At 40.2% G+C, this 21,308-nt stretch overlaps 1 protein-coding gene across 5 annotated transcripts in view; it reads left to right on the forward strand.

The window, feature by feature from the left end:
* The window catches only part of LOC124223782 (zinc finger protein 608), a 93,969-nt gene that overhangs the window by 16,570 nt on the left and 56,091 nt on the right, over nt 1-21,308 (forward strand). The window contains exon 1 of one of the 5 annotated variants that reach the window (XM_069133022.1): nt 8,887-9,120. The exons of the other annotated variants lie outside the window; for them this stretch is intronic. The gene's annotated coding sequence lies outside the window, so the exon portion shown is untranslated. Of the gene's footprint in view, nt 1-8,886; nt 9,121-21,308 lie in introns of those variants that run through there. 5 annotated transcript variants of the gene reach the window in all.

The following is a 21,308-nucleotide window of genomic DNA, read 5'->3' on the forward strand; positions in this document are numbered from 1 at the left end:
AGGTACCTTCTTACCTACCTTCTTCCTCCTCGATAATCGTTATGCATGCGTATGCAGGCGTATACGTATAAGGCGATACCTGGACCGACGTGCACGGTTTTCTATTTTGTCAGACGGGAGGATCCTTGCCTCGCTCGCTCTGTAATAAATGCAGCATAGTCGAAGCGTGAGTCTTTCACCAATTTCAGGCGAGGGATGGAAGGAGGCTGTGTATCCTCTTTTTTCGTTGCTCTATCGTAAAAAGAATCCCTTCCTTTATGTTCCGCACCGTTCAATTCGTACGTATTACTCGATTCGGGGATCGTTTCAGGCCTTTTTTCTCCGTCATTTTTTCGAATCTCCAGTCAAGGTTGCAGAAAAAAATGACCGTGTCACATCATGTACGATAATATAAAGTGGATATAATTTTTTTTAAACATTATTCAATCACAGCTATTCAATTGAAAACGACACTTTACAGTGCGGTAACTTTTTATTGTGGTATACCTCGGTATAAAGGTACTGAGGGGGGGGGGGGGGGGGGGGGGGGGGAGTGACGCACACGTAATTTAAAATGAAATTTTTTTTTTTCGTGTTTTTAACCCTCCGTTTCGTGGCAATCAGCATTTTTAATCGCGAGTACGTAATTTAACAGGAACAGCTTTTAAGCCCTTTGATATAATACTGCATACAAATGACAATGAATAAATTGGTAATTCTTGCTAAATCCACGTTTGTACATGAATAATCTCAGCTTTATAATATGTACTCTGCGACGTATGTGATTATTTATTCTAGTTTAAATACATCCTCAGTAACATTCTTTGTGTCAGAAGTAATATACCTGAAACACAATTTTCGTATACCTAATTAATTAATAACTCTCGTTTCTCGGAAAGATACGAAGAAGAAACCGTTTGATTATTTCTGCCCATATGTTATATTTATATATTATATATTATATATAATGTCGTTCTCAGTGAGTGGATATTTAGTAATTGCACGTAGAATTTAATGTTTGGAAAATTTCCACCTCAATTACCGTTTCAAGACTCGTATTGTCTGGAGACAACCATCGATTGCGTTTCCTCCTTGAGCTCATTATAATACGGTGTTCAGTTATTCCGTCTACCTGTCGGCACGGTTCGTCTTAGAGTCAGGGTCAAATTTTCACTGTAATTAGGAACGACCGTGTCGTTTGTCGTATAACTGCAAGTTCTCAACAAAGCCGGTATCTGCAGTACGTATATACCTACATTTATTATACCCATCGAATTCCGCTCATTACTACAAAATTGTTGACAATTATCCTCGTTTAGCCTGCACATCGGGCCGAACATTATTACTGGGGATGGCAATTAAACTCAGGCACCTTGGACAGTTGAACGGTTCTTATTCGGTGTGTTTATACGGGAATACCTCGTTCTAATGGTTCAGATCGCACTTTTATACCTTCTTTGTCAAATCACTCATAATGCATGCGACTGTGTATGCGTACGCGTACATTTTGACCCCTCGAAAGCTTTATTGTGTACGACGAACCCGAGTATAGTCTACCTATACTGTATATTCACAAATTATACGGAAAACTGTGTCGCTGATGCGATACTCGTCAACCAATATCGGAAGCGTCGGAGGGAAAGTTAGAGAATTTCATTATACTTTATTTAACCTTACGGAATTCGATCTGCACTACTTTTCAATCCATTAATCAAGCTCATCGGACTCGAGTTATCATTCAGGTTCTAATTGAACAGATAATTTGTTTACACATCACATGTTAGTATACATCGCGAATGAGAGTAACTAATGGGGAAAATTGTTGAACACGTGGTAATTTTTATCGCGGTAATCAAATGTCGCGACAAAACGTCGAGAGTGTGAGACAGAATATTATCAGGAAAGGAAGGCGGCAGTAAATCGTTGATGAACGGTACGGAATGTATACTTACGTACGTCCTGCAACGATCGGTGATACGTTCGAGTACATAGTTCGAATGTTTACTTCGCAGCGTAGCTCTAATTGGCGGTTGACAGCTGTGCCGTGGTTAACTTCGATACATTATTCATGCTGTGATTTCAGTCCGTGGCCTCCAACATGATAGAGCAACTGTGCCACGTACTAACTCCTTGGACCTTTTGCTCTTTAGATGCTACAACACTCCTAAAAATAAATATATATATATATATATATATGTATATATATATACGAGCTTTTGCCTTAACAATCAATAGGTATACAATATATCTACGTGATATATATGTGTGGCAAAGCTGCGCCGTCGTTCGGTATGCCAAAAGGTATTTTTTTTATACAGTCTGGCACAGCACTCCATTTTCTACCCATTTCGATATTTCAAGACGCTGATAGGCTTTGATTAAACGTCTCTGATTACCCGCCACTGCGGGTGAAATTATTGGCAAAATAACCTTTTGCACAAATTCGCCTTCATCCACGCGCGGGAATTTCATAAATTCAGTTTTTATTCCCAAATTCCAGGGTCGAAAACGTAACGAGGTAATTGAGTAATTATACGGTGGAGAGAAAAAGAGAGGCTTGTAGAAGAAAATTTGCAGTCGGTGTAGGTCGTTGAAAAATCGTAAAATTTTATTTATTACCACGCTAAGCCGAGAGTAATATAGATTTATTTTTAAAATTCTTCAAATTTCCTGCCACAATTTTCAGATATTTAATCGCCTGCATGAATTACGATCGATCGCTGTAATCAATACGTTTTTAAATTATCACAATATAACGTATCGAAAACCGAATCCACGTGTAGCGTTCGCTCGTATGTACCTTGTATTAAAGAAAATTGGATGAAATCAGGTAAAGAAAAAAAAAAAAACTAGACTAGTGTTTGTTTCAATTGATTCCCGCGCTGTGCTCAACCTGCCACTCAAGTTAATTATCATTAATCGCAACGTCTCGTCGTATAAGAGAGTTCGGTTCGCCGTATGTACGTATTTCGGTGCCTCGGTAATGAAATAACCGGATGAAACGTTTAACCGCGCCACGGGAAAGCGTGATCAAATCGTGTACGATATAAAACGCGTTGAAACGAAACGAAACCGAAACAAGTTTGCGACACAGAGTTATTTATAATATCTTGCTCGCTCGTATTATATTGCGTGTGTGTGTGTGTGTGTGTCTATATATATATATATATATATATATATATATATATATATATATATATATATATATATATATAAGCTTTAAACTGTTATACGTAGGCATACACAACGTATTTTATTCTACGCGTTACGCACATGTCGTTATAACAGTCTCCTCGCCCCATATCGTTTATCAAATGTTTATTATTTCCTCGTTACGTCGCGATGTTTTTGTTTTCCTTATTTTTTTTTTTTATCGTTTTCCTTTTTACGAGATCGTTTAAGTATGTCTCGCACGCTTAACTTGTACACGCGCGCTCTCTCTGCAACCGTTACTGCAATAATAATTTTATTCCGCCATATATACAACGTATACGAATCAATTTCGGTAACATATAAATAAGTTTTTACAAGTCGCTACTATACGTATAATATCCTATACCTATGTATATTCAATAAATCCACACGTGAATAATATAACAAGCAGCGTCAACATGCAGGCAGCGCGCCTCTCATATAGCTAATCTACTTATTCACCGTGTTTAACACCTATGGTATAACGATAACACTTATTGCGAGCAGATTTATAACATGTCTGTATGCACGTGTGTCGTAGCCTCTACTTATCGCCGATCACAGCCGGTAGAAGCCAACGAACCGATATTGATTCCCTTACTCGAGCGCTAATTAAAAATACAAAAAGCCTAATTGCTTCCTCTCGAACGGATCTCTGTGTATGGGATATGGAATAAAATTATAATCACCGAAAGTTACGCGAACCCGCGACCACACAGCGAGTGGAAGTAACCGGAAAACTTGCAATAATGAGGCATGTTCTTGTTGTACGTACACATTATGCGTATACTGTATGTACAAAAATTTAGATCGTTATCCGGTTCCGTATCTCATAGATTATCCATAATACACGCTTTATTTAGATATAATAATGATGAGTATCGTAGTATGCGTTAAAATTATAGTCTGCTGCCACCGAATGGATCGACTTGTTCACTTGGATTAATCGAGTCCAAAAAATAATTGAACATGACTCGATTAAATCGGTAAAAATTTATCGATTGATCGATTAATTTTTTTTTTTTTTTTCAATTTATTTATTTTTTTCTTCATGAAACGGCGCATTTGAAAAGAAAATTTCGCAAATGTCAGTGTGTATTATGTGTGTATTAATTGATCTCTCGCTTGGTATGTCAAACAGGTACTTGGTGAACTTTAAGACAATGATGACAATTTATACTTTAATCACATAAATTGATATTGCGTTGCGTCGCTCATGGGAGTAAAAAAACAAAAATTGATTGCGAGGAAAAATAATCGAGCTTGAAAAGTAATCGATTATACTCGATTAATCGTGAAAAAATTACCAATTTCATCGAAAACGGATTATTTTTGGTCACTCTTATCGTTAGTTGGCTCGGTCCGCGTTGCTGCACGCCGCTATCTGTCGTAATGTGGGAACGAAAGCAGCGCTGGTATTCATTGCGTACGTAGGTACGTACAAGACGTAGAGGTACGTTTGTGTAAGACGGGTTTCATCGCGGTTAGTTAGTGGAGTTAGTTGGCTTGGTATTCGTGGCGCGTTGGCTGGTCGGTCGGCAAGCGCATTTGTCATTCCCTGACACTTCGTGCCCGCCGAGCTTTTGCCGTCTTTCTAGTATAATAATATCAAAGGCAGTAATTGATACCCGCTTTGCTTGACAATACTGTAAGTCCATCGAGTGATTGATAAATTCGCCAGTCGACGCCGACGCTTTACTTGCAGCCACCGTATAGCAAGCGCCGCTAGCATCAGCCTCTCTTTCTACCTCTCTCTCTATTTATACGTGTGTTAAACTCTCGAGGCTTCGCAGCTTCGACCTCGGTTTAGTTTTCGTCTCTAGTTCGATCGGGATTCATTATTATTATTATTGTTGTTGTTGTTGTTGTTGTTGTTGTTGTTGTTGTTGTTGTTGTTGTAGGGGGAAATTGAGAAACTAGTATGATACGAGGGTTTAATTATATAATACAAGATACATACATTGATTTGATGAATTTTACTAAGCGATTTTATAATCGAACCTAAATTACTTAACCTTCATGCAATTTTCTAAGGCGTGACGAGGCTCTAACTTTTATTCGTCACTTTAACAGTTTTGTTTGAAGAGCGAGAGGACAATTCTTTTTGTAACTTTGCGATCGCCAAACGTCATTTACAGCTTGTTTTTCTTCTGCGCCTTCTATTTCTTGGTTTTTTTTTTTTTTTATTCTTATTTATTTATTTTAGTTTGTTCATAGTTGTACTTGAGATTACCTGTTGTTGGTTGTTTCTTCGATTCGATTCGATTTCTTTGACTTTTATTGTTTTCTAACGATGATTATCGAGGCGCGAAGCTCGATGAATCAACAATTTTTCCCACAAATCTGGACAAACCATGATGGAAAAATCTATCCTGTAAATCATCATCTTATTTCTCGTGTACGATATTGTAACAAAGGGCAACATCTAAGAATTGCGTTTTGAAGGAACGAACAGCCGGGCTCGGACGTCGAGCCAAAGGAATCTCAGAGCAAAAAATAATGTGTGAAAAATCGGATATATTTTGAAACGAAGTGCTCCTGTTCAAGTCCGGATACCGATTGTTCTTACAATAATATTGGTTGACGCACCGACCTTATTCATCTGTAGACAAATGATTAAACATTTGATGACTGAATATTATATCGGCATTAGCCGGGCCAGGGTGTATAAAGGGTTTGAACACAACTTCGTTACAATATTGATAAAATGCAGGGCAATTGAGGAGCTAGATTACAACTTGGCTCAAATATATATATATGTATACACACATAAATAATTATATACCTATGTGTACGTTATGTGTCGTACGTACATACGGGCTCTAATCATTGAAGATAGAGATAACCTGGAATGAGTGGAGAGACACGCACGCAAATACCTACAAGTAGTCACGAGCAGGTTGTTATAACGACGCGGCGGATACTTGTTGATTTCCGTTCCAACGTATTTAACTCGTCTTATTTGCGCGTTAATCAAATCGTCTTACTTATTACACATATCTGAACTCGGTCGTTAATAAAACGTCCCGCGTATTATGTACCTATTTATACGTATTTATCTTACACGTGTGTATGTATTTATGTTTTTATGTATGTATAAGCACACGCGTATGATACACGCAGGCAATTGCTGGCGCTTCCTAGTTTCCACGCGAGACGGCCGTCGTACGTATGCGTAATATATAACGTATATATTCACCGCGGTATTGCTAATTCACCAACGCCTCCGGGACCCTGCGAGAAATGAATATATGTACGCAGCAGGTACGATACATACCCAGACCTCGGTGCAACCGTAGTTATGTGCACGCGTGTAACACAATCCCACGTATCCTCGGATACCCGTTTTACGGCAGACCGACTAATGCACGCTAATAACGAAACGAGCCTGTCGTTCGTTTTACATCTTCGTTTAATCCTGTGATACTGTATGAATTTCACAGTCGTACTTTGGTTTGCACCGAGCGCAGAGATGAAAGAGAGGAACATGTATGTATGGAAAGAGAGAGAGAGAGAGTAGAACTTGTTCCGATATATTTAATTTATTACGTTAGTATTGATATGTTATAAGCTCGAGTATAATAACGCAGCAGGCGGTGTTCGCGTCGATAAGCAAAGTTAATCACTCCGTAGGGGAAAATATTTAATCTAATCAACTTCGGTAAGTGATTTATCTTCTTTGTGTATCCGTGTATAATACGTAAATATAATATATCCGTACGAAGTATACACAAGGATAAGGAAATGAGAGAATTATTCGTTCGATGTGAAGCTCATCAGTTATAAAAGTATTGTCATATCTTATCTATATATCATATTATCTGGACAAAGTTGTTCCGTTCTCTAACTGTAAAGCAATTTGTATAACAAATGGGGGGGTGTCTCGTTTGCATGCTAGACACGTATAAATATCTAGACGAAATAAACATTACATCGAATACCACTTGAAACAAAGAAAGGAAGGTACGTTACGCGTATGTAACATACCTAGATAAGCTCAAGGGTCAATAAGACGCGCGGTAGCTGCCCGATACATTTTCCCGTATAAATTTGAGCCGATATCTTCTTTTTTACTCTCGACCCTGTCTTGTTCTTTTTCCTTTTTCTTCCCCCCCCCCCCCCCCCCCAAGCTTCTCGTCTCGTCTCGTCTTCTTTTCTCTTCTCTTCTCTCCTTTCTTTTTTTACTCTTCCCTCCCTTCGAGCAAGTTTCCGTTTCTCCGCACGATATTCCTGTGATCTAATTTTCCTTTGGGTCTTCCCCGCGTCTATATGCCGAGAGGTGGTGGTTTAGGGTGGCACAGGGTCTGGAACCGAGGGGCTGAGGAACGAGGGTTCGACGCCGAGGGTTCAGTCCTTTTTCTCTCACTCTCACTCTCACTCTCGCTCTCTTTCTCTTTCTCTTTCTCTCTTGATGCCTGAAACCCCCGTGGCGGCGGAGCGAGGAGGGCAGAGCGGAGCGAAGAGAGAGAGAGAGAGAGAGAGAGAGAGAGAGAGAGAGAGAGGAGAGAGAGAGAGAGAGAGAGAGAGAGAGAGAGAGAGAGAGAGAGAGAGGAGAGAGAGAGAGAGAGAGAGAGAGAGAGAGAGAGAGAGAGAGAGAGAGAGAGAGAGAGAGAGAGAGAGAGAGAGAGAGAGAGAGAGAGAGAGAGAGAGATAGCGAGCGGCGAGGGGTGGGGGACGAACAGAGACGGAGATAACCGACTGCACCAAGAGCCGGCGTCGTCGGTGGGAATGGGCGGTAGGGGGCAACGATGCCTCAGTAAATGCCAAGCGCTTGGCCTGGCGGAGTAAACTTTTACGAACTCTCGGTGAAAACGGTATTGCTCGCTTATCGGTCAACGATAAACGACGATAAACGCGTCTTATTATTAACCCCGGCGTAGCACAAATCGTACCTATTTCAACGATTTTTTTTTCTTTCCCCCCACCCCCGATAAATCGTCGCCTCAGTACGAAAGTATAAAAAAAAAAAAGAAGAAAAACGCGCAAAGTGTGAATTATTACAATGTAAGCCAGTGCGCGATTCTCACACCCAGCGTGTATCGCGCTACATACACATGTGTATTTTTTTTGTTTTGAACGTCCATTACCACCGTTAGTTTATTCTTTTGTTTTTCCGCTGCCTGGAAACCTTTTGCTCCACCTTATATCCCACTTACCGGACACCAAAATTACCGATCCTGGCTACCATGTAGCACCGATCGCGTTCCTCGTCTATTCACTCGGCTCGCCTAGGTTATACCTAGCATGGCTTTATTAATATTCAGTCCTCTTTGTCGACGATTTTATAACAATATCTCCTACCGCTGCTGCTACTCCAGCTGCTTTCACGGACAGACTTCGGTCACGAATAATATTACGCGCGAGTGCGACGTTGATAATAACGGAAACACGTTGTGCTCGAATTCGTCGTGCGATTATCGTTGCTGCAGTTGTTATTATTATTATTATTATTATTCGAATCATCGCCGCCACGGATCCTCGTGTTTGTGTGAAAAAGTTAGTGCCGCCAATGGATTGTGATTACGATTGTTATTAGTATTGCAATTGATATTATTATAATAATTGTTGTTGTTGCTGTTGTTGTTATTATTGTTGTTATCGTTGTTGGTAAAATTATGTGGTGTCCCTTATACGAAACTGTGAATGTGCCACGATCGAGTGAATTCAACATCTGTTTTGAGTTGTAGTTTGGGGTTTTTTTTTTTTTTTTTTTTTCTCTCTTGTTTTCTCTTTTTCCATTCCGATGACGTGAAATTGTTGGTTGTTGTGCATCACCTTTGCTGGTTAACATTCTTGGATTACTTATCGCACACTTCTTACTCGAGGAGAGGCAACGACGCCACGTTTGGAGGATATACCTACACATTAGCTGCGTACCGGAATTCGAACCTACACGATCCGTGTTCCATAACAATATTGGATTATTTAATCTGCAGCTGTGAGGAAAAGGTACCGAATCACTCACCTTATCATATATCATACACACTATTACACAATTATGCTTACACGTTTCTATCAAACTTGTCGTATCTCGTTTTATCCTATTTTATGTACGTACATCGTTGGATCAATACACTTCGATCGTTGTACGAATTGTTACTACAAGTTGCGAGAAAATTGTTGGGTAAACATAATAGGCGAAGAATAAAAACAAAAGAAACAAACAAAAATGATAAATGTACAAACGGTGGTGGAATATTTTTTATATCCGCTTTATTCTTGGAGCATGCAATCGATCGTCCAACGGTAGGCACAGTTTTAATAAACGGTATTATATTCGGCCGGGTGTTGAATTGGACGAAGAAGCTGATCGCTCGGGGACATTAATCAGGCAATTACAGAGGTAGTTAATTATTTTAACGTCGGTAAATCAGCGGCTATCACGCGAGTTGTACGTGCTAAGTATGAAGAAAAAGATATAGGGAGAAGAAGAAGAAGAAGATTAAGAAAAAGAAAGAAAAGGAACAGAAGAGAAAAATTAAATATCGTCGTCGAATTCATTTCTCGATCGGTCTTCCCTGCTCCTCCATCCCCTTCTCCGTTTTCTCCCCTCTTTTTGTTTCATTTTATCCGGCTCTTCGTCGTCCTTCGCCCCCATGCCGAGCTTAAGCTTGCAGGTATACATAAAACCGACTCTCGTCTCCCTCCCTTCCTCCCTCCCTCCTCACGTCGCAGACCTGTTTCATCGGCTCACTCGATCCCCGACTTTATCTTTTTTTCATTTTTCTCCCCCTTCGCCCTCTCTTTCTTTTTCTCTTTCTCTTTCTCTTTCCTTCTCCTTTGAGACTGGACAGGAGGGTAATTATGGTACAATTTTTAGGGAAAGAGAGGTGGAATAAAGAGGAGGGAGTCGAAGAACGCGGGAATTTTTACACGCTAGAACGGGAGGGAAATGAAGGAAATATCTTCCGAATAAAATACCTCGTCGAAGGTTAGTGTATAGGAGTGGTTCTTCGGGAGTTTGTTGTTTTTCTCCCTTTTCAATACAAACGTCGGGGAATTTTCGTGCAGACGACAGCGACGACGCTGCAACAGCTAATAATAAGAAAGAAACCGAGGAGACGCGAGAAGGAAAACAACAAAAGAGCGAAGCTCGATAATATCGCGGGTACGCTTATCGAGATGACGCGAGGTGGGTTTCTTTAATTGGAGAGACTGACGTAAACTACCGCGGCACTCGGTGTGTAGCGGTCGGGATTCATTGCATTATACTCGAATGGCGTCTGTGTGCGTTGCGTTGCGTTGCGTTGCGTTGATTGCACTTGCGCCGCTCGTAACGCAGCCCGATTCGTGTTGCCGGTAACAACCGCCTAGAACAGAGAGAGAGAGAGAGATAGAGCGAGAGGGAGAGACGAAGTTGTACGAGCGATGCCGGGTAGCATGGTGCTCAGTTAAGCTAGAATGGCACATCGCGTATAATTTGTCATTTGCATTAATCATATCCGTCGTTGTTGTTGTCAAGCTCTCCTGTAGAATCTGACAGACTTCAAGGTATAGTGTCTGTCTACGGACAATATTCGTTTAACGTATGTCGGATGCGTGCACGTAAAGTTGAGCTAATAGTTACAACGCGAGAAAGAACGGTCGAGTGCCGATGCGTGTTCGTATTACGGTATATTTGGAGAGGATGTCTTACCGAGGTACCGAAATGAATGGGATGAAGCGTCCTTTGTTGAATCAATTGAAATCGATCGGGAACCGCTTATACGGAATTACGCAAGGTACCTGTAATATTATGGTCAATCATTCAGCCCCCGTGTTGTGTAACAGAATTGGCAACCGAATGTATCGAATTAACGAAGCCATGTAATAACGCGAATTTAAGCCAAAGGCCTGCTCCGTGAATCGCGGCGTCGTATCGTAAAATAAATTAACCGTCTCGATCGATCAATCGATTCTATTGAACAACGTCCGGTTAATAAAACGTCAGATTTGTTGGCACCAAATTCACCAAGATACCGTTCGTACTGTGTATAGGTGTACGTGTCCATGGTACACGATGTATGTGTATATGTACGCGCGTGTAATTCGTATTATGCAGAAAACTTTCCGCTTCTTCTTGAATCTCGGCGTATCTCGCATCGCTCGCTGTTGTCTGCTGGCTTGCAATCCCCGCTTCTGCCTGCCTGCCTGACTGACCCGAAGGCAAAAATGAATTCTGTTCACGCGCCGGCTATTATCGGATTTAACGTCACTCCGGGATTCTTCGTGAATAGAGCGAGGTGTTTACACACTATACGTTATTCGTATGTACACCGCTGCTCCCTGCCTGGGATACATATGTAAGGTAGATATACCAGCCGCTCCTTCTCGCCTCGGTGACTTTCTTTCATTTCCTTTTCCACTCATCCCTGGTAGATCGAAACAGATTTTGGAATTCATGGTTCGACGATAAACGTCTCTGCAGGGCTCGCTCGCTCGCTCTTTACGTCGCCTAAGTCGCATGCTGATATTTAATATCCCCCTGATGTATCGTTATACATATTGCGTATATGTCACGCTTGTAATCGTCGAATGATATTTGTGCAAAGTTATTTTCTATCACAAGCATGATGCAGTAAAAATCATCGAGCGGGGTAGAATGTACTAATTGTAAGGGATATTCGCGTTCGTTCGTTATAACGTGCTGAGAGAGAGGGAGAGCACGCTGGAGAACGATAAACGGAGAGGAGATAAAAATTGAGAAAAAAATAAAAAGTAATAATTCATGCATATATTCAAAGGTGTGCTAAATACTATAATTAGTTGATTTTAATTGGGCGCACAATGAGGAGATTGTGTACAGTATACGCGTGGATTACGTCACAGACCAGTGACTGCATCATCCTCGTCATCGTCATCGTCATCGTCATCATCATCGTCATCGTCGTCCTGTTCTTGTGGTTAAAACGACGAATAGTAAAAGAAGGAACACGAAGAAAAAAATCCAGGAAAAAATAATAATAAATTACGAACATATCGTGACGCATCCACAGCTTTTATTTCCCCATTTTTTTTTTATCTCTTTATTTATTTTCTTTTCTTTTCTTTTCTTTTCTCACGTCCATCCTATGCAAATAAATGATTCATTATGATACATACACGTTATACAATATGTATACGTATAGCAGCAACAATAATAATCACGATAATAATATAAGATGAGCGCACGATGCGGCGTCAACTCGTTGAAACAATATCAATGCCGAGATCGGGTTCACGCGCTGCGTCAAGACCCAATCAACAGACAATTAATATTGTAATTATATATCGTTATATATGCGTAGAACAGGTTACGAAGCTAATGGGTTATTGAGGGGTGAAAGGGGGGTTGGGCCGAGAGGGAGGGGAGGCACCGTCGAGGTGCGCGGCCGCGAAGCATGTATATCAGCGATATCTATAGGCATACGTAATGCGATGTACGAGGGAGGGCGGGAGGGAGGGAGGGAGGGAGGATGGCGGGAGGGCGGGGGGGGGATAGATTGAAAAGTGATTGATCGAGCCGAGCGATAGGCAGGCTCTAGCTTGCAATAATCGTTTGGTATAGGCTTCATAATGGATAGGTTGTGGCCTTATAGTACCTATGCATAGTGTCCGTATACGAGCAGCTAACATGTTTGCGGAGACGCGCGGACACGACGACGACGACGCGAAGAAGAACGACGAGCTTTCCTCCTCGGTGCGCTAACAAATCAATAAACAAGACAAGACGCTCTCGGATTAGCTTTTTTTTATTTATTTATTTTTTTTCATTCCTTTATTTGCGTTCTTCCACCTATCCCATTTTTTTTTTCTTCCTTTCTTACGTTTTATTTTCTTATGCCTCGCTTCGTATCGATACCGACAGTATACGTATACATCAATTTACTTACTAAAGATAAGAGCAGGTTTTATTTGTCACGGTTTACTAAATTTCGGACATTGTTAAAGATACGAAGTAACGATTTTTTCTAAAACATGCATTGTTAAAGTAACGTCAATAACTTCATCCTCGTTACACAACGTTAATATTACGATGGTAAAATGTGACTCGTGCAATGGTGTAGGTATGTATACATTGAAGAGCAGTTACTAATTGTATGTGCGTATATCACAATAATGAGATTCTTGTCTACCTATAATTGTTTTTCTTCGTCAATTCTTTCCATACATATTCATTCTATCTTGCCCCCACATGTTTCTATTTATGGTGAATCTTATTCCAACTTCCGGTCTCGTAATACGTATAAGGGGTAAATGGTACGGTGTCTAAACTCACGGCTCACATCGCGGAAGGAACGAACTATAACTAATTAGGTACAGCCGACTGTGGCTATAACGCGGTTTTATAATTTTCATGTATCTGTCGAGATTAGATACAATTATACGAAAAAAAAGTCTATTCTCAACGATTTTTTTAAATTTTTTTTCCCCCGATTCATCCACCGAAACACTAATTAGGAAATACATTATACATTGAGTCGAATATAAATACCTACGTCCAGATTTCGTGACCGAGCTGGTTCGACGCGTCTCACTACATAACTTCCTAATTATCGTATAATTTGAAACTAACGATAACAGAACGATAATATATTAATACAACCGTGATGATAAATTAGTCGAACGCGTCTTACAAACGCTATATGTATACTATGTTAGTTATACGCATGCGTGCGGTATAAAGCAGTTAATATACGATACACGTGTGTGTGTGTATATATATATATATATATATATATATACACACACATACATACATACTTATGTGAAGTCGTATTATAAGAAGCGCGTCGAGTATTTCTGTGTTGTATAATAATCGAGTGATATTCATTCGTATGCTACGTACACACGTAGTACATACGTACGTAGACAGCGAACGGACGAGTGGAAAAAGAAAGAGAGAAAAAAAGAAGGAGCGAGAGAGAAAGAGAGAGTAGGCGTTTCCACCGTCATTATAAATCAGAGTTAAACGCGCTAATTATATCGGGCCTCTCCACTCGACTCAACTCGACTCGTCAGATCGACCGAAAGACTAAAAGACGGAGGAGGTACGAGAAACCCTGGTGGGTGATTCGAGCTGGCGAGGGTAAAGGATATAGAAGTGGATGAAGAAGGAGAGAAAGAGAGAGACGGGCGCCGACATCGGTTGCCTCGGTTAAACGACCACAGTCTTTTTCACATTTATTTACTTACTTTTTTGTTTGTTTCTCTTATTGCCGCTTATTCTCCCGCGACGTGACGACGTGATAGCTCTCTTTCTCTATCTCTTGTGCTGCAACTTCCATCGATTCTCGGCTAATTGAAAGAGGTAAATTTATGCCCTTCGTTGTGTTTTGTGTGTAGGGAAATTACAAGGAAATAATATTCGATAGAGGAGAAAGAGGGAGGTGGAGGATATTGGACGGAGAAGCGGATGAGAGAGAGAGAGAGAGAGAGAGAGTGAGAGAGCGAGAGAAGCGAGGGGGAAAGAGAGAGAGACGGAATTGGCGAGAAAAGGGGATTACAAATCGTTAATTATTAACAATAAGCATCCCGGAACATTTGACGTTAGTACATGTTAAACGCCGGAAAAACTTGCTCAGGTTTCATACTCCGGTGTTTCGTCTTTCTGTATTCAAAATACATACATCGTGCAATTTTCCAGAGTGAAGAGGAACGCTGCGCACAGCAGTGTAGTTATAAAAATTTCAAACCACTAAATCCCTCGACGAGTATCGTCGTAATACTCTTGGAAAAATATTGTTGCGTACACGTACCGTTAAGGTTTAACAAAAGCCTTTTTGCGCAGCTCAGCTCAGAGCTGAACTCTCTTTTTATTACATCTCTTCTCGTCCCTCCGCGAAGAGGATGAGGAGGTAGGGAGCCGATATTCTCGTGAGGATATTCTACTTAGTTTAATCTAATCTCTGTTACGTGCCTGCGCCTGGCCACGTTGCTATTCGTTTGATCTTTTGTTGTTGTTGTTGTTGTTGGTATTATTATTATTATTATTATTATTATTATTATTATTATTCATCTTACGTTTATTTATTTTATTTTAGTCTATCGTAGGAAATCGGAGCTCCGATAGAAGGACTGGAATTTATCCTCTTTATAATCTATATGCTACGTACCTGTATATATATGTGTACATAAAACGTATTTTCTTGTGTAGCTTATAGTGAAAAGGTACAGTTTGAAAGAAAACATGAGGAACAGAAATCGAATAATACTGTCTAGTCCTAGGAAAACGAAAAATAAAATAAGTATTAAAGGAAAAACGAAACGCGTCGGTTGGGGTGGTACTATAAAGTACACAATTCTTAGCTTACAGGCAATTATAGTAAAAAAAAACAAACAAGGAAAGAGAAAGAGGAACAATGCTCCTCGACACGCGATACAAATTATTATCACGAGGAGCTTGCCTCGAGCTTTTAAGCTCCGCGTGCATCCTGCCTGGATGCCTGCATGCGCCTTGGGTTTGCCTCCTCGAACCTCTTGTGGTACACACTCGCACACTGTTATTTGGGTTCTTTCTTTCTTCGGTTCGTTTCTGCAGACCTATGCCGCCTTGTGCAAACTGATTGTTTAGTTGGTATTATGCGCCAGCAAGCGACGAAGAAAGCGCACTGTTCCCCTGCTATTTGACCCCCCTCCCCGCCTTGTTTAAGCCCGAGTCCCCAAGTGGCTGACTACCACTTCCGGTGACAAGAATCAAGGCTTGTACGGTACGGTTTCGTTTCCGCTTTCCGCCTGATGCCAGTCTTGCACCTATACCAATGCTCACTCATCCAAACAATCGCTGTTGCTGAAACTGGCTAAACTGTATTACGTATATTTATTTAACGGAGGAAGCCGAGCGAAAGGATTTGCTCATTCTCGTCTGAATTAACACCGTTAAGACGCAGAACTAGTAAGAATGCAGGTAAAAAATGAATCGAGAATCACGGGAAAATATTTTATCGGAGAAAAAGGTGAGGCGAGAAGGAATTTTTGCTATCGTCAAGATTGGGCTGCTTGTGTCTAATAACCTGCTGCAACCTTCTTGGAAGTAGCCCAACTTGCTTAGGGTTTTGATGATCCTCGATACCTTGTGAAAGGAAGGATAACGTGGCGTCGGGGAGAGAGGAGGAGGTGGAGGAGGGAGGGAGGTGGTTTGCTCGTATCCACTCTGTGTCAGTGGTCTAACCGGTCAAAGACCATGACTAGTATAGTACATGTCCGGTACACCTTTTACGTCGTACAATTGTGCGTAGGTGGGGTGAGTTAGCCGGCCTTTTTGCTTGTTGAATCGATCAATTTCACCCTCGCATTTACCCATATTTGTAACTCCGTTGGCTCTAGGCCATTGTAACGTCGACCATAGTGGATATGACGATGACAATGGCAATAATGGGTATGCCAATTATATATGTGTAAATGTATATAGGCAAGAAAAATATCGTAAATTCGGTAATCTCGGGGTTATAAACGGAGTACCTTTTCTACACTGTCTTGAAAATTATTTCTCTCTCGATGTTGATTAGAGAAAATTTATTCAGAGGCAAGGAATTAATTGATGGCTGCTTCCGGTACAGCATTTATAGAGAATCACTATTTCAAATATTGAAATCGTATAATCACGCTTGAGTTGCTTTTGGAAAATTGAGAAAATTTTGTCTTCGGGCGTTGAGAAATTCCGGATCATTGTTCGTGAACCTTGTTTGTATTATAGACATGTTGATAAATTGATTCGCTCTCCTTTTAAAAAAATACTCGTGTCTATATCTTGTTGGATAATTTATCACGCGCATAGTTTATGCAGCTATAGCATCGTGTGTAATATGCAATTGAAAGGGAAGAAAAATGCATGACACTTGGAAAAAAAATTACGATCGTAATACGTTACGGGATTTTTATTTTGGAAAAGGGATAACGCTCGGGATTTTACATTTAATTGTTTCGGATAACTTTGCTCTGCATGAACGTTTCAGAAGAAACGTTGAACAAACTAATAATTAATTCCCTCGCGTGTTTAAAGTAAAAATATTATTTGTTAGAAAAACATGGTAGTATTATTAACTTAGCTTCGAATAAACTTTTCTCTGTAATACATTTGCGTAATATAGAAATATGTGTTGAACGATTCAATTTGTAAAGTTGGCAAAGAAACGTAAACGAAGAATAATAAAAATAAACAAAAAAATTGTATCACGGAACACGTTAATCGCATTCTAATTTGAACGGTGATTTGAATTTTGTTCGTTTCAAAAACAAACCGTTTCTCTTGGCGTTTCAATGCTTCCGATAACTGAAACCTTTCAACCTTGTTTTATGTTTTAACTCGGGTTGCAAATTTTGTTTCAAATTCGATTCATTACCCTGGGTGCCTCCAACTTTTCGTGCTGCTCGTTTTCGTGGGTGGGATATATTATTCGGGGAGAGAGGTGCGTTATATACAGAGGCATGTAATAGACTACTTGCTACCGTCCGTAGGACCATACCATACATTGTGGAATTATGGGTTGATTGCAGTCACGAGCTACCGACTTTATGATTAAATTTAATCTATGGCTATCGTTATGTACGATTAACGAGCCCGGGGTGGTTATAATTACCATAGATTATCGAAGTATTTCCTCATTTCCCAACGAAACAAGCACCGACGATGATGACTGCGACGGCTGTAATAACGCTGTCGGCTGCAGACCGTCGCGTTATACGCCATTAATATTCAATACGTATACCGAATATTACATTTTTTTTTTCAATCGCAGCTATGCCGTACAGAAGTATTGAAAAATAATTTTAAATTTGCCGGAAAATTAATGTTCACGTGCTGTTACGAACGAGAATGAAAATTTGGTTTCTAATTTTTAATTACGTGTACCATAAATTTGCACGTGTGTAAAATATCCGTGAATTCTTGTTTGAATAAAAATATTTTCACCGTATTCGAAGCGATGAGTACGAATAAAGATTCGGAAAATCATTCATTTCTCAAAAATAACTTCGGCCCCTTTATTCGTGGTAAATTTACGCGAAAAGAAGTGAAAAATTTATACCAAAGAGTCGGGAATCTGTCACGACGAAAGACCAGATGTTGCGCAGTAAGAATATTATACTCGACGAAGAAGGAGAGCACGCGAATACTTGAATTCTTTGTTCGCCGAGTGAGTTTCGAATCATTGCCAGAATATCGTATAACGGGCGAGCAGCGAGGGGGAATTGGCAAGGAATGAAAACCTATTTTTGTATTTTCCCTCGGCTTTCGACGACCGCCGGTATATAAGGTGCAACAATATGTCGTAAACTGTCCGCATGCACGGAACGTTTCTACGTGAACATATTGTGAACAAAGTTTAAACTCGCGGCGAAATCGTAACTCGTTAAATCGTTTCCAGTTAACCCGCGGTTTGCCGCTGCAGCTTCCGGTGAAAGCAAACAATAGTTTACATGCATTATCTAATCCTTGTATACGGTGAAGTAAAATTGTATAAGCGTTTCGCAAATGTATTATAAACTTATTATACCACTCTAACCGTAAATTGATGGCTTTCCGAAATCATACGGAAGACCGATACCTTTTGTGTGCCTGTGTGCGCGTGCATACGTGTAACTTACACCTCGTGTTGCTTTACATCGCGTCTAATCGTCGTGCATGTTCGGTGCTCCAGCTAATTATCTTTTACCGTAAAGGGAAAAAAGGATCGACAAAAAAGAAATAAGAAATTGACATTAATCTAATCGCGTCGGTGATTTGACTCACTCGACAGCTAAAAACAACTCGTCTACGGCTTACAGTCGCTGCCCGCAATCCCGCAATACATACATACATACATACATACATACATACATACATATATTCCTACATCCCGAGATCTACTCGACGATAAGAATCGCGATGATGACAGACGTGACAGATTTCGACACAAACCATCCACGCCTTGATGCGTGTGTACATACCTATATAATATACACGTTAAATAATTTATACTCTGTTTGAGACTGTCAATTGTTCAGTCTCTGCGAAGAAGAAATCCCATTAATTATTACCGCGTGTTGTGTTTTACTGGTCGACAACACCGGGGCAAGTCTGACGATCGGGAGGTCTACAGAGGCGTGTCAAGGCTGTGCCAATTTTCTTCTCTCTCTTGTCGTCTTATTTCATTTCGTGATTTACGCCTCTCTTTCTTTTCTTTTTCCTTCCTTTTCTTTTGTCAAAACTTTGGGAGAGAAATCGCATCGACGAACAAATCCGAGTTGGCAGAAGTTTTCTTTTTTTCTTCTTTTCTTCTCATGCAAATAATACACTTCACGTTCGGACGGAAAACCCGCTTCAACCGCTTTGTTGAAGAGAAATAGTCTGAGAGATACATCCTTATGAGAATACGTTTTTTTTTTCAATGTTTTTCTTTTATTATTTTTCATTCTTATCTTTCTTTTTTATTATTTCTCAACGCTTTATACACGGTGTCATCGTCTATTGTAACTCATTCCTTTTCTCCGCACGCTTCTCGGAACAGTCGGCATGCGATTCGCTTGATGTTTGTGACGTCATGCTTATATATACGGCGATTCGAGACTCGGCAGACACTCGCCTCGCATCAAAGACGGGATCGTGCTTTGTTCGTTCGATATTCGAGATTTTCTTGGGAGATTTCTTTGAAAACTATACTCATAAGATAATAGTATTACGAATGTCGAGTATGTAGAAGTGAGACACGTTTGTATGACAAAAAAAGATTCGTTTTCAATTATATCTATTACCGTCACGTTTCTATGCACAATCAATCGTCGAACGCCGTTCGATTGGTTCGATCTCGCATACGTCACGTAGGCGAAGTTCGTTCAACCTTTGAAAGAGGATCGACACACATACGTATATCAGTTAACAGTTGTAATGTATCAACGACAAATTGGGGAAATATAGATTCATCGATGGTTACGCGTTCTAATTATTGTACGAAGTGGATATTAAATTGATTTTCTTTTCTTCTTTTTTTTTTCACTCATGTTTTCACCGTACGCAATATGTTGTTCAATGTATAATATAAGCATGATAATAATGATGATAATAATAATAATTAAACAAAATGTTTGATTACTTTCATGAATTTTCTCGCGAAAAATTGACGAGCGACAATTATATTTGTTCGTTTGTGTATATATATATATATAAACGTACGCGTGTATTTGTACACGCCTGTGTCAACAGGCACGTAGGTATGGTTCTCGCGGGATTGCGTCGTTGGCTGTTTGTAAGTTTCTATCAACCGGTGATGATAATTAAAATATGAAGTACCTCCTACCGAGTCAGTAAAGTGATCAATTTCAAATTCCACGCTCATTTCACACTGGTTAATCTAATCCGTCGAAAGAGTCTCTGTTTTTATTTATATTTTCGTTTTTTCTCTTCTTATCCTTCCCTAATTCGTTTCTCGTTCGCGTGTGTGATTTTTCTCTCACCCTTTTCTTTCTTCTCGTTATCTAATGAAAAACTTCCGTTTTATCACTCCAACTCTCACGTCAACAGTTCGCGTGTCGAACGATGGGTTTGTTACGTCCGGATACACGCGCTCGCATCTAGAGTCGTTTCTTTCCACGTACCTGTGCATGTATTTACTTACACACGTCGCTCCTAACTGTAGGATATAACAGGGTACAAAGTATATTATCTCCGTAGGGAGACTGCTGCCGCTGCCGCGACTTACTGGCGCGAAATAATTACAATTTGCACGCAAACTGGGCTCGACGTGCGTTGTACGTATCGTATTGTGTTACGCATACGACCGCGGATATACAAAGTTCAACTATCGAGTCGGCATTTGAATGTTAGATATCGCTATACCGCCTCTGAAGTTGAAAGCCGGATTATCCATATTCCCACACGCGTGAACTTTGTAGGCATAATAATGCTTTTTTCCTTATTCGTCGCTTTTTCTTTGCAATCTGTAGAAAAAATTTCCACCAGTTTCTTACGTGGAGTAGTTGTTCTTTCTTGAGCTCCTGTTTGTTCATCCAATGTATTTGAGAACCTTTCTTCGACTGGGACTGCAGAGTGCGGTTCGTTTCGATCAGGGAATGATAGTAGCTGGTCTTTTTATAACGACTCTCGGCGTATCATTGATCAATGCTGCAGCTTGTAAGAGCTACCGGTTTATAACCGTGTAACTATTTCAAACGGTGCGAGAGATAGATAGATAGAAGTTAAGAGA

The sequence above is a fragment of the Neodiprion pinetum genome, chromosome 1 (genome assembly GCF_021155775.2).
Source record: "Neodiprion pinetum isolate iyNeoPine1 chromosome 1, iyNeoPine1.2, whole genome shotgun sequence".
In the NCBI taxonomy this organism is placed as follows: domain Eukaryota; kingdom Metazoa; phylum Arthropoda; class Insecta; order Hymenoptera; family Diprionidae; genus Neodiprion; species Neodiprion pinetum.